The sequence below is a fragment of the Balaenoptera borealis genome (assembly GCF_965194805.1).
Source record: "Balaenoptera borealis genome assembly, chromosome: 17".
NCBI classification, from domain to species: domain Eukaryota; kingdom Metazoa; phylum Chordata; class Mammalia; order Artiodactyla; family Balaenopteridae; genus Balaenoptera; species Balaenoptera borealis.
The window spans coordinates 56,247,366-56,273,373 of record NC_138876.1 but is presented as its reverse complement, the minus strand read 5'-3'; positions in this window follow the sequence as shown (position 1 = coordinate 56,273,373).

Here is a 26,008-nt window from a genome sequence, read left to right as displayed (position 1 = left end):
TGGACTACTACAGTAGCATGCTAACAGCCTTTTTGCACTTACTGTGGTTTCTGTCCAATCTGTAGCCAAACTGTCCAATCTGTAGCCAAACTGATATTTTTATAAAGTTTATCTATTCCCTCATCTCTCCCTCATCAAGCTTAAAGTATTACTAAATATTTACATTATTTTTAAGATAAAGACTAAAATCTCTAAATGCTCCAAAGGGCTGTCAAGATCTTTTCCCTATCTACCTTCTCTTGGTTCATTAGCCTTCTTTCAGTTCCTAGAAAGCCCCATGCTCCCACTTGCCTCTGAATCTGAGTGTCTGCCACAGCCTCCCTCACCCATCCTTCCCCTTTAGCTCTCTCTTTCCAGTCAATTCCTATTCTCCTAACAGAATAAAGCTTGGTATTTTTTCAAATAAATATCTATCATAGTGACAATGATATGCTTAAGATGTTTCTTTGATATATATTTATGGAAAATCCTTATCTTTTTCTTTGGCTAGATAGATCTGGCTGAATAAACAAAAATGATCACTTCAGAAGCAAGACAAATAGCAGGAAATCCATAATACTAAAACTGGATGGTAAATTTCTGATAGCATCAAAAAATGTTATGCCTATCTTCCAAAAAATATTTTAAAATGCTAATTTTGTATATTTATCAAGGGAGATTATTAATGATGAATAATCAATATCAATAGAGAAACATCTAAAACCCCCTGCTTGAGTTGCAAATAGTTTAATTGACAATGTTAATTTAAGTAAATATACAATTATAACAGATGAAAGTGCAATAATCAAACAAATTCAGATTTTCTTTTCCTCTATGAGTGGTTGGCTTAACTAATGAATGGAAAGTTGGGTTTTCCTTCTGACTTTAGTTATTTTAAGCATTAGACAGGGAGCTCAGATCAGTAGAGAGGTCAAGTAAAGAGGCAAGGCAGGATAAGGACTGACAAATATCTCTGGATTTGGCAAATAGTAGGCTACTAGTGTTTTTGGAGAGAGCAAAAATACTGAAAAGTGAGTCAGAAACCAGGTTGTTAAGGGTTAAGGAAAAAAATGATGGGTGACAAAACCAAGATAAGAATGCCAACTGTTATTGCAAAGAGCATGGTTCTAGGGAGAAGAATATTGGAATGCTAGATTAGAATGTAGGACGGAGGGGGTCTTTCTCTTTTTCTTCTCCCTCTCCTACTCCTCCTTCTTCTTGTAAAGATTAGTTTGAGAATATAATATTTACATGCTAAAAGAACAGTGTTAGTGTATATGGATGGGTTGAAAGTAAAGTTGAGAGGAGGCAATATTTGTGAGTAGAGATTATCAGATTAGACTAGAGAGGACAGGATTTAGAGCACAGGTAAAGTGATCAGTATTATCAGACAGAGCTGAAGAAATGTCAGGTTTATAGTCAAGTTCTAGAAATTATTAAATGAAGGCAGTATATTTTTATTGAGTACCATGTAGGTGGCACTTTTGAGAAAAGAAGATAGACAAGTAAGAAAGAGATATGACAAAGAATAATAAGTACAGTTCCTTCCTTCAACACACTGGTAATTTTGTTGGAAAAAAAAAAAAAAAAAGAAAAACAATAAGCCCTTATTATGTGCCAGGCACTGTGCTGGACACATTAAGTGCATTATCTCACATAATCCTGTAACCTTCTGAAAGGGAGCGTTGTTATTTTCATTTACAAATAAAGATAGTGAAGCTGAAAAAGATCAAATAACTTGCCCAACTCACAAAGCTAGTTATTGACTGACTTGGGATTCAAGCCCAGATCTGTTTGAATCTAAAACTTACCCTTCATCCTTTAAGGTACACATTTGAAAAAAATGCATCAAATTTTGAATGATCCTTATGTCCTCAAGATGACTGAATATATAGAAAATTGAAAACTAGGCAGTTAGATTTCACAGCTTATGGTTTCCTTTCTGCCAAAATGAGATCGGTTGGTTTGAATAATTGTATTTGTTATTCTGGTTGCTTGGGCAAGATTATGTTTCAAGTATCAAAAGGCTATAAACAAAGTCATTTATATCATGCATAAATCAAAATTGTAACAGACAAAAATATAAATTATTTTAAGAATGTGATTATAATGTTTAAAACTTGTACATGTACCCAGATATTTATGTACTGGGAACATTTTGCAAATTAAGGAAAAATAGAGCAGGGTCAATATCCAGCTTCAGCTAGAAAAAGCAAAGTTTTCAATACAAATTTAGATGTTTGGCAACTTCTCTAATTTAGTAAGAGAAAAAATATAAGCCATTCTTTTGATATCTAATGTGTCATCTTGTCCTTTATTATGATGCTAATAGCAATGCTGCCGCTGGTGCTTGACATGAAGCATCTGGTACATTTGGACTGAAGCTTCTAAATTTTTTCTAACAATACATGAATTGGATCTCAGGCACTGCTATGTGGCATACTTATTGAACCAACTAAGGAGTGGTAATTTGCAGGACTTTTGTGTTTATTTATACTCAATTTTAGAATTACTCAAACTAGGGTCAGCTATCTAAAAGTCCCTGCACATTATAAGGTACTCACGGGGTGGGAACTTTGAAAAATCTAGATGACAAACTGGTGATGATGGAAAGAGGAAGTCATACGTAGAGTGACCATACAATGTATTAACTCAGATGGAACACATTTTAGAGCAAAAATGTTAAAATGTATGGACAGGGGCTTCCCTGGTGACGCAGTGGTTGAGAATCTGCCTGCCAATGCAGGGGACACGGGTTCGAGCCCTGGTCTGGGAAGATCCCACATGCCGCGGAGCAACTGGGCCCGTGAGCCACAATTACTGAGCCTGTGCGTCTGGAGCCTGTGCTCCACAACAAGAGAGGCCGCGATAGTGAGAGGCCCGCGCACCGTGATGAAGAGTGGCCCCCGCTTGCCACAACTAGAGAAAGCCCTCGCACAGAAACGAAGACCCAACACAGCCATAAATAAATAAAATTAAAAAAAAAAAAAATGTATGGACACCAGCACAACAGGTCTTATTAGGACTTGCCAAGGGAAACCAATGCAGAATCCAAGCTAGCTCTAAGTAGCATGAGTCACAAAAGGGACCCAGGTGCCTCTCAATCCACCTTTGCCTTCTCTGCAACCAATCTACTCCACATATTGATTTGCCTGTGCTGAGTTGGATTTAGTATCAGAACACATGGAGATTAAAAGAGAAAAATATTTTAGGATATCTCAGGGAAAATCAAAAGTTAAAAAAGTTGAAACTATTTTCAGACTGTAAGTTTCTTGAGGTTAATAGTATATTTGATTTTATGCTTTAATACTGCAATTCCTTTCAAAATAGCAAAAATTAGAGAAAATTTTTGTTCTGTGACTATTAACTGTTTAATTAACAAATATTTGCTAAGCAGCTCTTATGGACTTGGTGCAAACACTCTGTGATAGGAGAATAAGTTAGATATAATGCCTGCCTTTACAGGCTAGGGCAAAAGTGTGTGATTCATTCTACAAGAGAAGAAGACTTTAATGCATTTTACATTAAGATTAAGCAATTTTATAAAGCACTCAATAAATCTGATTAATTCACTAAATTATAAAATGTTCAGGTTGCATATTAATATGAAAGATTGATAAGAATTAACATTAAAAATAATTTGTTAACCTTCCTCAACTACTTAATGATATAAACTCTTCATAAATATTTCTTGGCTTATCGCTAATTTACTTAGAGAAAATCTTCAGTATACCACAATAAAAACAGACACAAATGTGCAGAATGCTACAGAATGTGGTCTCAGTAACTGAAACAAATGCAATTAGTTTAAATTCAATAAGAACATAATATTTAATACATTTTATCAAATGTAAGGACAATTTGGCAATGTCACAGAAAATGTAAGTCCCTGAATAATATGCAGAGTATAGCTAATAAAAATGAAACTGTCTAAGACCAATAACAGTATTTGATTTGAGGCATCCAATACTTAAGAAGTAAGCAAGCACATACAAGTAAGTCAAGTAAAACCACAGTGTTATTTTTTTTTTTTTTTTTCTATTCTATACCATGTATTTGTTTAGGAGAGATCATTTTTATGGGTCATAATTTTCTTTGGACATAAACACATCTGAAAGCAAGATAAGGATGTCACATATTGGTAACTTTATTTCATAGAATATAGTACTGAACAATACCCAAGCATTTTTTGTATAAATCAGAGCATCACAAAAATAAAGCTACCCTTCCATTACTCAAAACAGACTCATATTTCACTTAACAAATGCAAAGAAAATCCTTTATTAAAAATTTAATTTAATTTAATGTTAATAGACATGGTAGAGACAGTTCATAGGATTCTCAATTCATGCAGCCTCTGCTTAATTCAAAATTAGAATTTACTTGTTATGCTAAATGTATAGGGTCTTTCTTGAAGGGTGTCTGAGGCTGAACCAACCCGTGGGATATGGAGAGCACTATTAGATTATTATATTTACATATCATGGGATTTCCAGTTGATAGAAAGTGTGAAGTACTCAATTATAAGTATGATATAGCAAACTGGCTAAGACCAATTATAATATCTGGTTTCCTGGTTAAATACCTAGGAATTGATTACCTAATATAAATGGTAAACAACTAAGACAATCAATGATGATATAAGGTAACTGTATTCTTCCTAAGCTCTTTCAAGTTCTCTCCCATTGTCTCAAATTATACAGATCATCCCAGGATACAATTCAAGTCTCCCTCATCACAATGCCATCCTACATATTCTGACCCACAGTATTTGTTTTATTCACACTCTAATAATTATGATTGTTTACTTTTTTTTACTTGGACAATTTGTACTGTCATATGCTTATTGAATGTCATCTGAATCTTAGACTTTTCTTGGAAGTAGGTTCACAGCATTGGGCAAAGCAGACACAAATTCCTGCCCTCAAGGTGTTTGTATTCTAATGGGGGAGACAAACAATAAACAGCATAAGTAAATAGATTATAGCATATAATAAATGGTGATAAGTGTTATGGAGGAAAATAAAACCTAAAAGAAGACTAGGAAGTGTTCAGAGGGGAACTACCATTTTTAGTAGGATGGTTACTGAAGGCCTAAAAGAGAAGGTCACATATGAGTAAAGAGAAGAAACTGAGAAGCTAGCTGTGCAGTGCATAGGTCAAAAAGTGTTCCAAGAGAGGCAACATCAATTACCTAAACTTTGGGGCAGGATTGTATCTCTCCTGTTCAAAGAAGAACAAGAAGGTCCTGAGCTCTTGTGGCCTAGAAAGAAATGAAATCAGAGAGCAAAAATAATGCAGACCCTGTAAGGACTAGAGAAGGCAATGGCCTAAATCTGCATATCAACCATACCCTTGTTTATTGTGTTTTGCCTGAAAACCTGCCATAACTGGTTCCTCCACTCCCAACATCTTTTGTCTTTAGCTGGAGATGGTATTCAAGGTGATCACTTGGGCCATTTTGGGAGTTATTCAGTTTTTCTGGGTATTTCTCATGTATGCAGGAGGTATGCATGTTATTAAGCTTTTGTTTTTCTACTGTTCATCTGTCTTTTATTACAGAGGGATCTCAGCCAAGAACCTAGAGGGTAGAGGGGAAAATCAATTTTCCTCCCCTACAATATCAACCCACTTTCCAGATATGGAAACTGAGATGTAAAGCTGTTGAGTAAATGCCCTCAAATCACATGTTGACTAAGAATCAGAGAGGGAATTTGAAACCAAACTACCCAATCCTGTGACATTTACAAAATAGCCTTCCCACACCTCTACTCACCACCGATGACTGTGGCAAAAATTGACCTTGAGGTGAGTAGCACAAAGAGACACTTTCAAGGTATGTTTTCACCAAGGTATAATTATTTCTATGACTAATTCTTCAAAATTTAAACATTTTTTACTATGTCTGACTTCTCACTTCCACCATTCATAAGTTCAATACTTTGCTTTTGCAAGTTTCAGGTTTCCTAAGGGGAAGCTAAGTTTCTATCAGAGAGTTTTAAAATATTAACTATAAGGATATTGCAGATGGAGAGGTATTCTAAAGCAATTAGCTGAGAAAAAAAAAATCGAAAACCACTAATGGAAACCGTGGGTCATTCAAGTCTATTTTGCCTCAAGGAAATAGTAACAGATTTCTGAATAAATCACTTAGTGAAAGATGACAGGGTCATATTCAAAAGGTTCTGAGCCTTCTGTGTAGTTCATGCCAAATTTGTTTGAAGATTAAGCTCTAATAATAGGTTTCAATATCTTTGGGGTTTGAACCTCTAATACTCCTTGACTCTTCTCAAATCTTTAAAAGATGGACTTCACCTAGCATACAGCCTAGCATGTAGTAGGCACTCAGTAGATAGCTGTTGACTGAATCAATGAATGAATGACCAAATGAATGATTAGGATCAGAAAATCCCAAACTATACTCAGTCTCCACATGTCGAAGTTTTACATTTGATCTTTGTTAACTTTTTAAAAGAAAAATAAATTGCAATATCAAAAAACTCAGAATTTCCCAACCTAAAATTCTGCCTTTATGTGTTAATATTACCTATAGAGCAGGTAGAATAATAGCTTTTTGAAGTTAATGGAGAAAAGAATAAAGATTACCCTGGAAGCCTGAAGAATGCAGCTGTAGAATGGCAACAACAGCAACAATCATAAAACAGCAATAGTGGATAGTATTCATTGAGTGCTTTCTATGTGCTGAGCATTGCACTAAGTGGATTATCTAATTTGCCTCTTCATAACACCATGTAATATAGTCCTTATTACACTTTGGGGGCACTGGGTCAAATTTCCAATGTTGATGCTAGTTAGCTATGCAAGCTTTGGAAAATGGCTAAAACTCTCTGTATTTCTGTTTTTGTTCTGTAAAAAATAATAATAGTAATAAGAGTATCTACCATGTAGCTGTTTTAAAGGCTAAATGTATTACTAGATGTAAAGTGCATAGAACTGTGCCCAGCACTAAGCAATTGCTCTATTCATATTAGCCATTTGTATGTCTCTTTGTAAGAGTAAATAAATTGAGACCTAGTGAAAACAGCTCTTTTGCCCCTCTCCTGTTTGCCCATTTCTGTTCCCCTCTAACCTTAAAAGAACATAATCATAGGAGTGAGACCACTAGGCAATTTAGCCTAACTCCTGACTTACGCTCTCCTGAATGCACACCATGCCTTGCTTAAACTGTTGACTCTTTTCCTAGATAAAAAGAAGTAAGAGTGAAGAATTAAGCAATTAAAAAATGACCAGCTCTCTATCCCCAACAGCTCCCTTAGCAATCCTGCAGGCAGATCACACAGGCAAGATAACATCTGAAGAAAGAGTCAGCCAATCTGAGCGCAATGGAGAATGATGTACAACCCAACCTCCTGCCTCGATGATTCACTGAGATTCTTCCCCATTCTTCCCCTTTAAAAACTGTCATGGCTGAGCAGAATCTTTGGAGTTGCTCTCTGGACACGAGTCCACCTTCTCTTCAGATTGCCAGCTTTTCTGATTAAAGCACCTTTCCTTTCTACTGACACTTGCCTCTCGAATTATTGGCTTATGAGCAGTGAGCGGTCAAATCTGGGTTTGGTTACAGGACTACCAAGCCCAATTTTAAAATAATTCCATTTATCAAAAATGAGAGTGGGACAAATATGTTATCACTTATACATGGAATCTAAAATATGACACAAATGAGCCTATCTATGAAACAGAAACAAAATCAGGGACATAGAGAACAGACTGGTGGTTGCCAAGAGATAGGGGGTTGGGGGAGGGATGGAGTGGGAGGCTGGGGTTAGCAGATGTAAGCTTTTATATATAGGAAGGATAAACCACAAGGTAATACGGTATAGCACAGAGAACTATATTCAATATCCTATAATAAACCATAATGGAAAAGAATATTATATATATATATATATATGTGTGTGTGTGTGTGTGTGTGTGTGTGTGTGCAACTGAATCACTTTGCTGTACAGCAGTAATTAACACTTCAAAAAAATAAATTAAAAAAAAATGAGATTGGGTATACAGAAAACGCTTACCATGGAGATTAGTACAACTCAAATCAGAGACCTTCAGATATCGAGGTCCCCTAGCATTATCTTTCTTCATTATGCACAGAGAATTAGAAATATACCTATAGTATATTCTAAATTTTAAAATTATGGTTCAGACAAAGTAATCACGTTGCCCAGAAATCAACAGTTTATTAAAAGCTGAGCTACCAAGCGTTCTAATTCGGTAATACCAGAGTGATATTAAGTAGGAAATACAAAGAGAAATGAGGAAATTCTGAGAGAAAAATGGTGGCAGCCATTAGGGTGTGAACTTATCGCCATCAGCAAGGTAATTCTGGAATTAAACGTATGACCGTGGAAGAACAAATACAAACTGAAAATAAGAAGCTTGATCCTCCCTGCTGAAAATAAAGGAAGAAATTTTCCTCCCCTCCTTTTTCTTAGAATATTTGCTTTAAAAAACTTCTAAGTACTTTTTCTTGTCTTCTAAGTGTGTATAATTCCTTTTGAAACTATATAGGCCTTTTGTCAACTTTATGAACCAAGAATGTCTTTCTTAAGGCCTTGCTAGCCACCTCTTTGAAATGTAAATGTCAAAGAAGACAGCACCCCTATCTCCCACTTTCTATGGGAGGGTAGGAGGCTAACTTTGGCAGGCACCTTGCTCCAACTAGCAAAACTCCTTTCGTAAAGATGTGAGAAGTTTGTACTCCTTTGGATAAAGCCAGTTGCTAATAAGAATAGTCACTCCAATCAGCTCGGTGCTTTGTGACCACCTAGAGGGGTGGGATGGGGAGGGTGGGAGGGAGGGAGATGCAAGAGGGAAGAGAAATGGGAACATATTGTATATGTATAACTGATTCACTTTGTTATAAAGCAGAAGCTAACACACTATTGTAAGGCAATTATACTTCAATAAAGATGTTAAAAAAAAAAAAAAAAAAAAAGAATAGTCACTCCAATTACCAGGTGAATCTAGGAAGAACTACGCATGACAATTGGTGTGGTCAAATCCTCTTACCTGGGGACTAGTATTATTTATCTTGAAGAACTTGTATGGAACAGGTTGTATCTGCTTGGCTATATAAAAGAGTGAGATTTCTTTCTGCCTTTGCAATCTCTTAGCAGATTATTTTTCATGTGCATTATTTTTGGATTGAATGCTTGTTTAATAATAAAGCTGTTTTCTTTTTCTACTGCTTTTATGAAGAACTCTTCTGGGTTGGGAGAAAATTTGGTTTTCAATTTTATTCCTCCAGAACTAGTTAACTGAGAAAATATGTATCTGTTATCAGGATGGCATTTAAATCAGGTGATATAAATAATTCATTCACTACCAATGTTTGGTACAGCAGGAAGACTCTTTAGTTATTAGCCAGGAATTATTTTCAATTTCTTGATTATATATTTGACCTTTATAAAATCTGAAGAAATATACAAAGAGAAAGAGGAAATATATCAAAATAATTTCAAGTAATTAAAAAGCTAAATGAACATTTTTATCATTTCAATTAGGCATCTACCTAAGCATTCTAGATAATTAATATTCTAAAGGTTGAAAAGTATAAATAAATCAATAAAGTTATCCTTATGGTGCCAGTTGCCAAATGCTTTATCCATCAATTAATCAATTCATTCATTGAATATTTTATATGAATGACTAATGGGTGATAAACATTACTCTGGTCTCTGTATAGGAGGCGTTGAAATAAAATAGAATGTTTCTAAAGGACCTGTGGATATTAACTGTTGAGTGTGGCCAATGCCTCTCAATTTTACCACTGTGGCTCGGAATAACTCTGGTCTAAATATATACAGACTGAATCGAGCATGTGTTTTATTTGACCAACTTCTAAGCACAAACCTCTTGCACAGAGTTGATTTCCTCTATTCCCTCCTCCCTACTTATTCTAGGAGGGATACAACCTTTGATAACACCAAAGGCATTCTCTTTTTATTATAAATTAGATCATCAGTACTGATAGAAACAATGTGCTCACTGCTGCAAGCTTATTGTGCTTTCCCATTGATCAGTTTATGTTAGGGATCAACGAGGGTTTTCTCCTTGCTCCCTGACTACCCACCAACAACTTTGCAAAGTAAAACTATTCATTAACATATGAAAGCCACATCCCAACATCCCCAGAAGCTGGTTTCTCTGGAATAAATCCAGTTTGATAAAAAAACTATTCCTTTTCTAGTAGAATTAACATTAGATTGCATGGTTTTTAGATTTTGCTTTATCAATTGTTAAGCACTTACCACAAAAAAGAATATATTACTAATTCAATTATTTTTATACATAAACAATATAGTATCTACAAGATTTTCTCGGGCTTGATTTTCTCCTCAGCATAGTTTTTAATCTGATCTTTGAGCAGTGATATAGTCATATCAGAGGAATTTGATTATTTATGCTTCAAACATTTTGATCCATATATCTAAGCTACATATTTTCTTGTGAATAAAAATTTTATAATTTTATATGCCATAATAACATACTTTTACTAATTACTTTCTACTGAATCTTGACAGTTCTGTCAAAATATTAACTTTAAAATGTATATTTAATTGTTTGATAATATCTGGCACATAAGTATAGGATATGAAAATTACTCAATAAAGTGTCATGTCACCTCAATTCAGAGTATTAAAAGTATTCAGATAGTTATTTCATTTGTTCATTCATTCATTCACTCATTCAATATGTATTTATTGAATCATATATGGGCAAGAAACTCTGGCAAGTACTGCCTATGTTCAAGTTAAGGTGATACAAAGAAACGTCAATAGATACCTATATAGTCAGGCTTCCCTATGGAATCAGAAACTTGAGGCGAGAGAAATGTATCTAACCTCTAGTCCTGAATATTTGCAGAGGAACTTAGTTATGTCATTTTGTGGCAGTGGTCTGACTCTACAGATCATGTGCACTCAATCAAACCTACAGCAAGCAAATGCTTATTGATTGTAAGACAACTGCTGAGAAGATTTGATTTAATGATCCTAGTGATTTTATTCTGTATTAGTGAAGAATATTTATTTAAGGAATATAATGAATGTGAGATTGCTTTGATACCATAGGAAAGTGAAAGGAGTGATGATTCTAAGTGCTACTATCTCCAGAACTTCAGAGCCTGTAATAGCCCCTCATCATAGGAACAACAAGATGTGCTGTGTGGTGGAGTCAGACACACCTTGACACAAACTTCAGTTCCACTCTTTGTTACTAGTAATCCTTATATTATCACTTTTTCTGTCTGAATGTTCTTATTTGTGAAATAGGTGTTGCTTGTAAAAAGATACTGGCCTAACATGAGGAAAAACAATTTAAATCATGCCTGAAGTGTCTCCAAGGGATACCAAAAGAAAAATCCTTTCATAATATTAAAAAAACCACAAAAAAACCGCAAGAAACAAATATCTTAAGATCTCTTTTCTCTATCTCTCAATATTTTAGACGGCAGTGTCTCCCAAGGTATGTGCAGGACCCTGGGAAAATACTTTTGTGGGTTCCTGCCAGTATAGTTAATTTAATTAAGATGCATAATACAAAACTCATGGGTCTATATGAGATACAACTATGTATCAATAAATATTTAGACTAGTGGGTAGAGAAAATAGGACTACATATTTGTTGGTCCTTCAATCACTGCATGTGAGGATCCTTCCTTGTGTTCAGGCATTTGTTTATGTCTAGAAAGCATTTCTTCCTGTTATTTATTGTCAAATGTTTCATGTTTCATTACTAGCTAATTTCATATCTCCCACCATGAGAAAAAAGTAGCACCACTATTATTACTTGTAATGTCATTGCTTTTGGAACCTGTTTATACTGAAATAATTTAGGCCTTCTTGCCTCTACAATTTCCTAATACCATTCACTTAATGCTGGTTGTATCTTTACTCATGATTCTAGATTATCCATCATGATGTCTGAGTGTATTGGCTTCCAATGACTGACTCATAGGTTATTCCCATGCTTCAGGTCCTCCAAATGCAAATCTTAGCCAGAGAATGCAGAAATGTGAAGAACATTTCATTTTCTGATCATGTTAAATTTACTATTGTAATTTTATAGACTAAACATAGAACACGTCTTCCAGCCATGTTTTCTTTTGAAATCTTTAGACAGTAAATAATCACATTTCTAGAATTTGAACTCTTTCAGTGTTGACCATGATCTCCCAAGGGATTTATGTAATAGTTATGACCATGGCATCTTCCAAAGCACTCAACAATGAAACAAACGTTGAAAAGGAGGGCTTTTTCACCTTTTTCAGAATCACAGGGGAAAACTTGTCTATTTTATTCAGGCAAGCTTATTGCAGTATGTCACATTAGGACAAATGAAATGCCATGAAATATGTAGGAGGTAAGGCTAAAATCCAAATCACAGAGCATTTCTTTTAAATACTGTGAGTGGTAAATCTATGAGCACTTAAGTAACATTAGAGGAACATGCCAGGCAGGTGTCAGGTGATGTGCAGCATTTTCTAGGACTTTTTACCATATAGGGATCCTGAGCTTTGGGAATCTGGAACCACATTGTCTAGTCCAAAATAATTAGCTGAAATAATATATTCCTCTTCAATTAGAGATTAAATCTTAATCCCACATAGGGTAGAATGATTTTCCAAAAAGCAGAAAATGATTTTATTGTTCAGTGAAGCCCTTGCTTATCAATCCTGACTTACTTATACATATTGTTCTCTTGAGGCCCATAGGGACTTTGAGTTTTTGTATCTTCAGCAGACACTGCAGATCATGAATTCGCCAAAGAAATCCTAAATCACTAGGTCTAATCGAATCATCTGGAGAAAGGAAGATGCCTGATATTTAGTGAATGATTATTATATGCCTTGATAAGGAGACATGATTTTATTTTGTGTATTTCTCAAAAAACATATGGGATAGACATCGTTATTTTCACTGTATTCAATTCCTTAAGCTGAAAGCCACAAACCAGCTATTAATCTTATTAAGCAAAGTTCAGCATTTACACTGTGGCCACGTTATCAGGTTCTCACCAATGGGACATGAGCACAAAGCATGCCTCACTTGTTTAAAGGAAATTGCTTGCATCTTCCTGTCTTTTTCCTTTCCTCTGAGCTGGAACACAGAAGTGTCAGAAATACACAATAGACTCAGAAGACTAGGACAGTGGTACTGAATGGGCAAACCAAACTGAGAAAAAAACAATGATCTTGTGAAGATGACATACCCACCAACCTAAACATGCTTAGGTGAAAGGGAAATAAACTTCCATCTCAGTTAAACCACTGTATTTTTTTCAGTCTTTTTGGTATAGCCACTTGCCCTTTACCATTCTAATTAATACAAGTGATCTTGTTCTTGGATGGCCTAGATACCTAGCATTGACTTTGAACTTGTGGAGTTCTAATGGGATATGGTGAGTACTTTCTGCTTAGCGCTCATTCTCCATTGACTAAATTACCTGCAATTTTAGTGCTATGTCCACAACATGCTGCTGCATCTATTTTTGTTGATTTATAATTAGAATATGGGGAATGCGAGCAAACCTTGCAAATGGAGAGAATTATCACCACAAATTTTTCAAATGGTCTACATTGTTTGCAGAAAATCTCACAAAAAAATTCTGTATTTCTCTGTGTGATTCTAAAAATGTTTAGGTTTGAATTGCATTGCTTTTGGTTTTTAAGAATCGTCCTGGGGACTTCCCTGGCAGTCCAGTGGTTAAGACTTCACTTTCCAATGCAAGGGGTGTGGGTTCAATCCTTGGTCGGGGAGCTAGGATCCCACATGCCCTGTGGCCAAAAAAACAAAATATAAAACAGAAGCAATATTGTAACAAATTCAGTAAAGACTTTGAAAATGGTCCACGTTAAAAAAAATCTTTAAAAAAATAAAAATAATCATCCTGAATTCATTCAAGAAATCTGCTTAGCAAGAAAAAATTTTATATGTATTTTACATATCTTACATATATACATAATTACATAGATATGAAGTTATGAGAAATGTTTTAGAAGGCTTCAGCCTTAAATCTTCAAATAAGCAAAAATACACATACCACATACAGAAGAGAGGATCATATGTGTGTGTGTGTATATGTATATGAACATACAGTCGACCCTTGAACAACGCAGGTTTGAACTGTGCGGGTCCACTTATAAGCGATTTTTTTCAATGTAAACATTACAGTACTGTGCTACAATATCTGTGGTTGGTTGAACCTGAGGATGTGGAACACCAACTACGGAACTTAATCAAAATGGATTTTGTAGGGTCCTGGAACCAATCCCACACAGATATTGAGGGATGACTGTATGTGTACAATTTTTCATAATGGACATCTCATTTCCATTATAGGCATTTCCAGAAACCTACCTAGAAGCCACTTTTGTGCTCTGACCTGGAGCTGAAAATTTTCAACACATACATGAAATTACCACTTTTATCTACTGACTAATGGTTACAAATTCCCTTTTAGTTATAACACTCTTTGTAGACTTCTACTAAATCCGTTGCCTGGCAGAAGGACTAGTAACATAATAACAAAATAGAAAGTATGAAGGAATGAGGTCAAAGAAAGATAAATTTGCTGTTGATAGTGAAAGTGGGTAGAGTATATGGAGCCAGCTGAGGAAAAGCAGATCTGAGTGCTAAGATTCAATGACAGGCTTTCATTGCCTAAATAGGCAAGCATAAAAAGCAAATGATATACAAAATCACTAAGAGTTGACATAAAGAAGGTAAAGGGATGATCAAGTCACATTTTGCCTGCTTCCCAGGGTTTCCATATCACAAGACACCAAGACCTTTGCTCCAGACAAGTATTTTACAAGATATATAGCTGACCTCAGCTCCCTGTATTTATTCTCCTGGAATAATCACTTCTTAAAAGGGGAGGGTGATCTTAAGGGAGAGATTATAGCTAAAAAGATTTTGTCCAGGAAATCCAGGAAGGATCACTCTTTATAAGATTAGGAGTTAATCTCTGCCACACACCACATCTCATGGGTGGGACCGTTCTAAGGCTGTAACCATTCTCAATTGCTTTGATTTATCTCTACTCCTTGGAAGTTATAAGAAATTTTTCTATTTGAGACTATCTCAAATTTGTTATTACAGATGCGATTTCATTTTCCAGTTTTCCTGATTTAATCTATAGATAAAATGTAGCAAGAATAAATAAAGATATGCTAGGAGAGGGTTACACAGATATGAAGTCAAGAGAAATGCTTAGGAAGGCTTCAGTCTTGAATTTTCAAATAAGCAAATATATACATACTATGTACACAAAAGGTTTCCATTTGTTAAAGTTTCACAAGAAGAAAGGGGAGGAAAAGAGGAGAGGCGAAGAAAAGTTCGGATTTTTGAGCACTTGCTTGTTGCTATGTACTCTTCACATTGCATTAAATGTATTACCACTGTTCATCCTTTCCTTGTTAAGGATTTTCCTTATTTTTGATGACCTTAACAGTTTGGGGCAGTACTGGTCAGATATGTCACAGGATGTATCACAATTGGAGTTTTTCTCATGGTTAGACTGTAGTTAAGAATTATGGAGAAGAAGAGCACAGGCAAGGTGTCATTCTCATCACATCATAAAAATGGTACATTCTTTCAATATGACATCACTGTTAACGTTCACCTTGATCACTGGTCTAGGTTAGTGGTTGTAAGTTTTCTCCACTGCAAAACTACCATTTGGCCCCTTTCCATATTATACTTTTTAGAAGGAAGATGGCACATATAGCCTACATTTAAGGAGTGGAGATTTATATTCTCCTTCCTTGAGCACAGTGTATCTACATAAATTATTTGGAATTAATATGGGAGATTTGTCCATTTGCCTTCATTTATCTGTATACTCAATGATTCAATTCCATATGGGTTTGTGGATATTTTATACTCAGGATTATAATTCGATACTGATACTACTTGTTGCTCAAATTATTCCATCTTTGGCCATCTTTGGGAGTTTTTCTGTTGACTTCTCTGTCCCTTTGACTTAACCTCATCAATGTGTTGTGGATTGTGTGTGTATGTGCGTGTTAGCACTTCCTTACTTTCTGGCACTACAAGATGCCCCAGGATCACTTGTGTATTCCCTGCCCTAGCCCTAAATTCAGCTATTTCTCCAAGGAGTCTTGGTTCCTTTTATTAGAGAAAGGTGTTAGGAACCAAGATTTGCATGCTGTGTGGCCTAGTCACTTTTGAAAATCTAGACTTCCTTCATTCACCAGGGACTGAGAACTTCGGTTCCTATCTATTATTTCAGATTATTCTGTGCCTGCCCCTCAAATGCTGGTATTTTTTATCCACAATTCCTGCAGTTCCCATTCTACATGCTATTTGAGTGATTTCATCTATTTTCATGTCTTACACTACGCCCTGTATATTGCTGGCTCCCAAACTCTGACCTTTTCCCTCAACTAAAGACTCCAACTGCCTGATGAGCATAAATAAAAGAATTCCACAGGCGCCTCAAGCCAGACATTGCAAAACTGAATTCACCATCGTTCCTTCACCAAATGGGTTATCCTTCTCATAATCTCCATTAATACCACCACCGTCTACCCAGCCAGCCTCCGGTCACTAGAATTATCCTAGTCTCTTCTCTCATTCTGCCTCCAACTCAACAATCAAGTCCTGTTCATTTTACCTCATGAAAGACTATCAAATCCTCTCCCTCTTTTTGATTGCTTCAGCTTCCTTAGTTCCAGTCTAGTTCTAGTCTTTACCAACTGTCACATGAACTACTGACATCTCACTGTCTTCAGTCTTGCCTCCTTAAAACCACCCTCCAACCTGAGGTCACAAGGATTTGTTACAAATACTAATCAGACTCTATCATTCCTCTCTTTATCATATATTACTTATACAATCAGGCAGGTAAAAAAAGGGGGTCTTGTGTTTATGTCATTATTACTGTTGGAGCACTTGGCACAAGTCTGACACCAAATAAAAGCACATACAAATAAAACATCTTGACCACACCTATACTCCAAGTTTTTATTAGCACTGTGGCAGGTGCCGGAGCAACAAAAGACTTGAGAAGAGGTCTCTCACGGTCTAGTGAAATGACTGAAAAATGAATTCCAAAAATACACATCAAGAAGGAAGTTATCATGCTTATCATGACAGAAGAGTGATCTAAGAATCAATATAATAGCACTTTAAGGAAAAACTAATGATCAAAATGCAATGCTGTTTCTTTATGCAGTTATCCTTAACTGCTGGGTAGCAAGGTTTTGATGTAATACACTCATTTTTTGAGGCTACAGACAATTTGCTACTACTAATAAGCAACTGAAATACGTGAATGATTTACAAGTTTGATAAATTAAATTTTCTAACATATCCATAAAACAGTGTCTGTTTGACTCATGTCTATGGCAGTGCACTTTCTTGAGAAGAGGATTAAAGCTGTGCCTGCAGTTAGCAACCTGGCAACCCTGGGGAGTGCTGCAAGCATTTGAACAGCCCTCTCCCTGCTCTGACAGAAAATCAAAGAGGTAAGAACTGCTATTCTATGTACCAGCAAAACAGAGCTGCTGCTGAGGTCTTTAAGACGCTGAACTGCTTTCACCAACAACATCAGGCCAATTTCACATGATGGATCCCTTACATCTGTCCCTGAAGGATCACTCACTCACCCCAAATATTTATTCAACAAGCATTTATTCCAGTTCTGTGCAAAGCATGTGACTAACAGAATTCCAATTCTGGCAGCCACTTCCAATATCATTCTGTTTAAAGGTGGACATTCATGTACAACCCAAGTGTATTTTCCATTAGTGAGTATGATTTATGCCTTAGCAAGTATTTAAATAACTAATGAAGTGTGTGAGCACATGCACCAGAGGTTTAAAGAATACAGAAATAATGCCATAGATTAATTCCAATATCCCATAGACATCATCACTCAGCTTACTGCCAACTAGTATATAGGTTTATTTTTTATTCTATCCACCAATATTGTGTGTGACACAATTAGGGTATATAGTACTCATCTGCTCTCAATGACTTTAGAATCCGATTAGAAAGATGACTCTCTGTTTCTCTCTCTCTCCCTCTCTTTCATATACACACACATACCATCACACAGGGACACATATTGTTAAGTAAGGAGGTAAATAAAACAATTCAGTATATATCCAAAATGAGTGGTACACAGAAAATAATTTTTTATTTTTTACTATTTTTGCATAGTGTGAAAATGTCTGAGTGGATTTTCAACAAATTTCAAGAGTATGTTTGGGACTTAAAGTGCAGGCTACGTGGCATTGATAGAATTCACTTAGGAGTGCCTTGGGGGCAACTGAAAGAAATTGCAATAATGCCTGGAGTAGCTGAAATGTAGTCCAAGAGGCCCATGTGGATGGACGCTATCTGCAACAGACCTGCTGTACTGTTGAGACAATTTGGACTGAGAACACTGTTTTTAAACGTGAGACAGGAATTAGAAGTCATAAGGGCAGGTGTTTCACTTCGTAGGCATTGGCTTGTTATTGAGCTGCATCGCACATAGGGAACTCTATGAAGCATATTCCAAAGTAAAGATCAACAGATTTACTTATAACTGTGGGTTACGAATTTCCAAACAATATTGTGGAAGTCAGCCAGACTGTAAGTGTAATGAATTCAGCAAAAGAAAAAATTGCTATTTGCTTATATGATAAGAGGGCTGTCTAATTAGAACATGATTTTAATTGAATTTGAACCTTTTAAAAATATCTATATTTTGGATTAAAAAGACAAGGAATAAAGCTTCTTAAGACAAGGAAAGAGATACTGGGAAATTACCTGTTTTAAGGGTTGACTTCCAAGCTAGACTATTCTGTTCAGTTATTATGCTGATGCATTTGTGATGGCTTATCCCAGACTTCAGTTCATTTCACCTCCCAAATTCCCAAAGGTCAATCAAGCAGTTCCTTAAAATTTACTTATCAGTTAATTTTGTTGTTTAAAAAGGGGCATATGTTCCTTTTCATAGTATAACTTCTAAATATACAATTCACCAAACTTCAGTTTCACTGAAAGATCATGTTACCCATTCCTTTTCAAAATCACACTGGATCCATCTCTCCAACACTTTTTTTTTTTTTTCAAATCAAACAAAACAAAATTAAAAACCTTTAGTCACTCTTCTTCCCCTCAGGAAGGAATTTTCTTTCCGTACTTTAGAGGCTTTCCTAACTACACAGAAACTAACCTTTTTTGCTATGTTCCCTTTCTGGGCAACCACTCAATCAGTTTTATTTTTCAGTTCACATCAGTTAGGGAGCCTTCCTTTGCATATAAGGAGAATATTCTACATTCTTCTGCCAAGGTGTTCCTCTTAAGTGTGTGTATGAAAATTACGTGTGTGTGTATGAAATTAGTTTTGGCTGCTATGTATTACAAATACCTAAAAGCCAAAACCAAATTACAGCTTTACAGTAGTTCTCATTTAGACGAGCACAAAAAATACTTTTTTGTGTTCATTGTTTTGTAATGTCCTTATGGCTCCGATTTGAGAATAAGGTATGTAAAAAATTGTGTCCGCATAATTTATGTCCTTGATTTTACCAACTTTTTATATCTGACTAATTTTTAGCATCATAATGCAAATACTATAGAAAGTATGATAGATTATAAATATTAGCCTACTAAAATATAGAAATTTTGTTTAAAGTTTCTACATAGACATTATAATGTGTAACAGTTGAATTACAAAACCTGTGTTATTTTTCAATGATTGGATTGAAAATGTGACTTTTCTGACTAAAAAGATTTTTTTTCATAAGACAATTTTATTATTTCTTCATAAAGCAGGAATGTTTATAACAATCCTTTTATATCCATATATTTTACCTTATATATGTTGACAATTAGTTTCTGCTGACAGGGAGTGGAAATATTTTTCTATTTTGATAAATGAGCATCATATTTGAAAACGGTATATATATCTACTTGTTTTATAAAATTATGTGAGCCGCTATATTCTAATTACAATGTTAGTCACCATCAATAATTTTATACTCTAACGAATATAGTTCTTTAACATGCCAATATTATTACTGTTTGCAAATATTCTAATAAGTTCAGTCTTTCCTTAGCATGTACATTCTTCTTTTTTAGAGAAATTTCATTTAAGAGCAATTCATGAAACCTACTGATTTTAAGTTGGTTTTATACTGCTACTTGCAGCTTACATTTACACTGACTATTGGTATCATTATAAACTCAAAGAACATGCTGCCTATTTGAAGAGATGCAGAGATAGGCAGTGGTAAAGAAAGAAATACATGAATAGCAATGCAGTTCACTATAACTTATATCCCACTTTGGGAATTCAGCAGGAACAAAGTAATAAACATTTAAAACAAGACACAAAAAACCTTACACCTATCTCATCATTATTTTAAATTTACAGGATAAAAATCTTAATTTTTTCTAATAATTTGCCACATTAGAAATTTCCTATCATTTTTTAAATTTTGATAAATAATCTACCTTACCAGAGTTTTCATTTATAATTAACTTGTGATTATCCTTGGTAATGGGAAACTAATATAAAACAGAGAGAAAATATATTGGTAAAGTTCAAATATCCATTTTTATTCACCTTTCTTATTTCATGTTTGACTCAAAAAATGCTTTTAACAATTTTGTTGAATTTTAAAAATTTTCTTTACTCAAATTTTCTGCAACTTTCAGACCATTTGGTTATTGAATAAACAAACATTAGTGCTACTATTGCAGTTCCTGTGCTACACACCAATAAATATAGTTTAAAATTCTAAAAGGCACAGAATCCCTGTTCTTTTATTTCTCTCAGTATCTGGTAACAGATTTGTATATTTGCGAACACTATGGTTGCCTTAATAATACCTAGTCTCTTCTTTGTTAACAAACTCTGATTTTCTTAAAGTGCTAGTTAAACATAGTCACTTTCCTGGCTTTCCTTACCTTTTTGCCTTTTGACCTTCTCTCCTTCCTTCTGACTAGAAGGCAGATATGATGCCTGGAGTAGAGGCAGCCATTTTGGTACCAGTATAAAAAAAGCCACAGTCTCAGCATAGTATAAAAGACCCATAGAAGACATTGGGTCCTTGAGGACTTCTTGAGACAATGTCCCAGCTCTGGAAAACTGGGGTGTTAAAGAAGGACAGTGTATGAGAGAATTGGCAGCATTCACACCTGTAAATCATTCTTGCTGTCATTAACTGAATCCAGGTACAAAAATAACTTCCTTATTGATAGAGATTCTGAAAGTTGGGTAGAATATTAAGTTTTCTCAGGTGTTATCTCTTTTAATTTGGCACAAACATTCATTAAGACACTTAGTGTTAATTTTGGTTGCTGAATATATAGTCAAAGGCAATCTAAACAAATCTTTAAAGTTTGTTTTCATGTTAAAACCAAAACGTATGATATATCAGATTATGCCACCTGCAAAATTCTGCAAGCTAAGTTAATTTTCTGGTAAGAAAGCCTTAGTTTGGGTGTATTTAATAACTCTCTTCTTATTCTAATTGGGTAATGTTGGTAAATTTAAATGAAATTTAATTTCTCTAAAATGTGTTTGAAGATATTTTCACTGCCTGCCTCCACCACTTTCCAAGAAAGATAGTACAGGCCTTGTTATTCATGCCAGCTTTGGTACTGTTTCAATTATCTCATGGTTCAGGGAGTTGTTGGGTTTTAAATGGATACTCCCGCTATGGGAAATGGCTGCTGTTTTTCACCATATTTTCTCTTATCATCCACAGATAATTAGTTCTGCCTGACAAAGCACATCACAAGAGACAACTCCATGGCTTTCATAAGCATCTCAGCAGTATCTTCCTTATGGCTAATTCTTCCTGAACCTGTTTAAAACTGCTTCACTCTAATTATTATTCCTCGTCACTTGTCCACACTCTAAACATAGGCAGTATTAATATATGTAGCAGATATCCGCATGTCATCTTTTTAATGCTCCTAGATATTTGTATAGCAGGAAATTGGGGCATTAAAAAAACAAGCCTGTTCCTCTGACACTTAGCATCTATACTCATACACCACCACTAGAGCCCTGAATGGATCATTAATGCATCTTAAATTCCTAAATATATTATGTCTTCCCACACTTTACATAAACTGAGTTAACATGAAAGATAACAAATAGTCTCTCTCATTTACAGTACAGTAAGTTCCCCTACATATGAACCTTCAAGTTGTAAACTTTCAAAGTTGTGAACTTGTGTTCGCATGTCCAATAAAGTAAGGCGTGAGTGAAATTGCAGCTTGCTCTCCATCTCCTATTGCTGACGATCCTTCAGCTCTACCATCTCCCATCTCCTCTCCCTCCTCCAGTCAGTAACTCTTCTTATCTGTTCACTCAATGCCAGCCCCTTTGCTCCCTTCTTTTACTTTGCTCTTTAACTTAGACTTCTGAAAATTTAGTCCCTCTGATCTCTCCAGGTATTTCCTTTGGAGGCTCATCCATTCAAAGACCTTCTGCTCTCAAAATCCTTGGCAATTACTCTCAAGACTGAAGAAACAACTGGGAAATTTAGATTACAAAAAGCACATTTTTCTTATTACCCCGTGAGTAGTTCCATTTGTGTAGCTTGCTGTCACTTCTAGCATAGTATGTCCCCAAACTAACTTAATAAATTTTTCCAACACTAGTCCCAACACCAACTTATCCCGCTGCCTTTTTTTTTTTTTTTTTAAACCATGATACCTCTGTTCTTCCAGGAAATAGGTGGCATCAGATTATCTTTTCTCTTTTCTTCCCAATTGTCCAAAATCTGGTAGTGAAACAGCACTTAAAACATTGACCAACTTAAACTGGCTTTGCCTCCTTAAATAAGTTGTTGATTAATCAAACCTTGAGTTATTTTATGGAGACCACACTGCTCATTTTCCAAACCTGGATGGCCCAGGAACCAAGAACCTTCAGTCTACAGAACTCAGTTAGAAATGTTGCCACCAGAGCCCCCCTACAAAGAGATCTTTCAGTATGGAAAATCTGGCTTCCAGCAGCAGAAGTAGCTTGATTACTGATTTGAGGTCACCAATCAGCTTCTGTTCCTAACCCCTTAAATTTTGCCCTGAACCCTGGATCCAGGAGACAGATTTGAGAGCCTTGCTGCCTGTCTCCTCGAAATAAAGCTCACTCTTTGGGCTTCCCTGGTGGCGCAGTGGTTGAGAATCCACCTGCCAATTCAGGGGACACGGGTTCGAGACCTGGTCCTGGAAGAGCTCACATGCCGCGGAGCAACTAAGCCTGTGCGCCACAACTACGGAGCCTGCGCTCTAGAGTCTGCGTGCCACAGCTACTGAAGCCCGCGTGCCTAGAGCCCGTGCTCCGCAACAAGAGAAGCCGCCGCAATGAGAAGCCCGCGCACCGCAAGGAAGAGCAGCACCCGCTCGCGGCAACTAGAGAAAAGCCCACACACAGCAACGAAGACCCAACGCAGCCAAAAATAAAAAAAAAAAGCTCACTCTTTTCTCAAAAGCTGGAGCCATAGTATTGGCTTCTATGTGAGTCTGGCAGTTAGCCTTTGCTCTGTAAAAGTAGCAAAGTAATCTCAACTCACTTCTAAACACCTCTCTAGTGACATTCTTACCACACTTGTTGGTTCCCAAACTCAGGAGCTTCCTGGATGAAATTCAAAACTCCTCCACTCCCACCCCCAGAACACGAAGGGCAAGTAGAGTCCAAAGAAAGCCGGGAATTTACATGCGAGGCTTGTTTTGGTGCGGCTGCAAGACTAGTAGATGTCTGCACCTGCACACCAGAATCTTAAATGTTTATATAGAGGCTTTAATGGAGTTCAGTCATGTATACAGTACAGATTGTTCTCTCAAGGCTTCCTCCTTGAAAAGGCTTTTGATGTGTGAACAGTGGGTGGAACGTACATTACAAAGGGGGCATGGGGGTGAGAAGCCTCCAGCTTGTGGGTCACCTGGTGGTCACGTACTCTTGAAGACCTCCTCCAAAAACTCTGGTGAGGTTTTTCTCTCAAGCATGGAGAGCAGTAACAAACTCTTCTGCAGCTGTGATGTTCAGATTACACAGTTCTCACCAATGAGATATTTTTAGAATCTTTCCAGTGCTTTTCTTCATATCATTTGCTTCAGTACAAAATCACTTCTCTCCCTTGAACACTTAGCAACATTTTCCTCTCTTGACCACTCTCGCCTTCTTGAAACTCTCTTAGCTTCCATTGCATTCTGACAGTTCCTTTGCATTCTTAAATGTTGGGAGCTTGTTCAGAGCTGGAAGTAACAATGTCTGAGTGTGAATTCTGGCTCTGCAGAATGGTGTGTAACCATGGGTAAATCATATCACCTCTCTGTGTATCTATGCCATATGGTCATTATAACTTGAACTGATTTTATCCATATTTATTAGCTCTGGTTAGATCACTCTCCTGAGCTCCAGATAAATATTTCCAATTATGCAATGGAGATTTTCACTTGGATTTTTCACAGACATCTTCTTCCCTTCACTCTTTATTCTCTTCTCCCTCTCCCTCACCTGTCCTCACCTGCCTTCTCTATACTTCATCCTACCTTTTAAAACTCCAGATTATCCTATAAGCTCTAGCTTGGCTGTAACCATATGTAGGATATAAGATTAAGTGCTGGGAGAGAAGAGAACAGTGAAGGTGTAAAGAAAAATGCACCAAAGACAGAAAGAGAGATAGAAAGAGATCAAGCACAGGCAGAATCTGTAAATGGCCGTACAGCAGCAACTGGAGATCCTTCATCTAGAGGAGTGCACTGGGTATAGTAACTTGCTTCTTCTATCTTTGTCTTCCCAGCATCGAGCACAGTGTAGAGAGCATTGCATGTCTGAAATAATGTTCACTTCCATGAGTGAAAGAAACTCATGGATGAGCAAATAAATAAATGAATAAATAAATAAATGATGGTACCCATGCCTCTGAAAATTGTTGCTCCCTGGCATTTTATTAGCATCTGATCGCAAATCAGCAGCATCTACAAAAGCAATCTAGTCTTGGGTAATTACTATCAGAAATAAAAGTTTCATAATATTATTGAATGGCTATTTGGAACAAGCATCTTGCACTGTCAAAAGGATAATGATAAGTAGTCTCATTCAATAAGCACATGGACTTGGATACTTCTGGGAATGCTTTTAAGCTCAACATCCTGGCAGATCCCTAAGAATGCAGGTCTGTTCAACATCAGAGCTGTCTTTTGTTTGGGCTGCATATTGAAATAATTGTCCCTAAAAAGGTTCAGGCCCTTGCTCATCTTTTTTGTTTCTTCCCCTTGGCAGGATTCTGGATCTTCATAGAATGCGGAGCCAAATTATTCAGTGCTTTTTTAAAAACAAAAAAGTTGTACCTATATATGGGAATCTGCCCTTCATCATACCACTTTGGAGAAGTGTCTTGGTTCTCCACCTCAGTGAAATATACATATCAGGCCCTGAATTCTAACAGAGAATATCATTTCTGCTGCCTGAATGCCTGGTATCTAAAGCATATGGATATCTATTCAGCAACAGCCTCTATCAGCACTTTAGGCACTTGTCAAATAATTCAACCATGATTTGACTATGATCTAGTACTTGGGAAATGCTTGCTTGAAAATCTGATATTTAAGAACGTGTAGGGAACACATGAACTGTCCATGACTCTACATTCTCAAAAACCAAACCCTGCATGGTTAGAGCATAGAAAGAAAACAGAATCCTGCAGAAATGCTTTCACCAAGGTAAAAATTAATGTTAGGTCCTTAATTTTTATAGAAGGACAATATAAAATATTTATTTGAAGATGATTCAGTATTTTTTACAGGAGAATCATTACAAAGATATATGGAATAAAATCCTTTGAGATCTCAGCATTAGAATAAAGTTAATCCTTCCTGGTGAATTTGTGTATTTCCTTGATCAGTCAATGAGAACAAAGGTACAGAGAGAAATGTAATCCCTTGTTAAAGAAACTGATGCCAGGTACCTGGTACATTGGTTTCTCTGCAACTTTTGAAGATATTTTGTTTTATCAAACAAA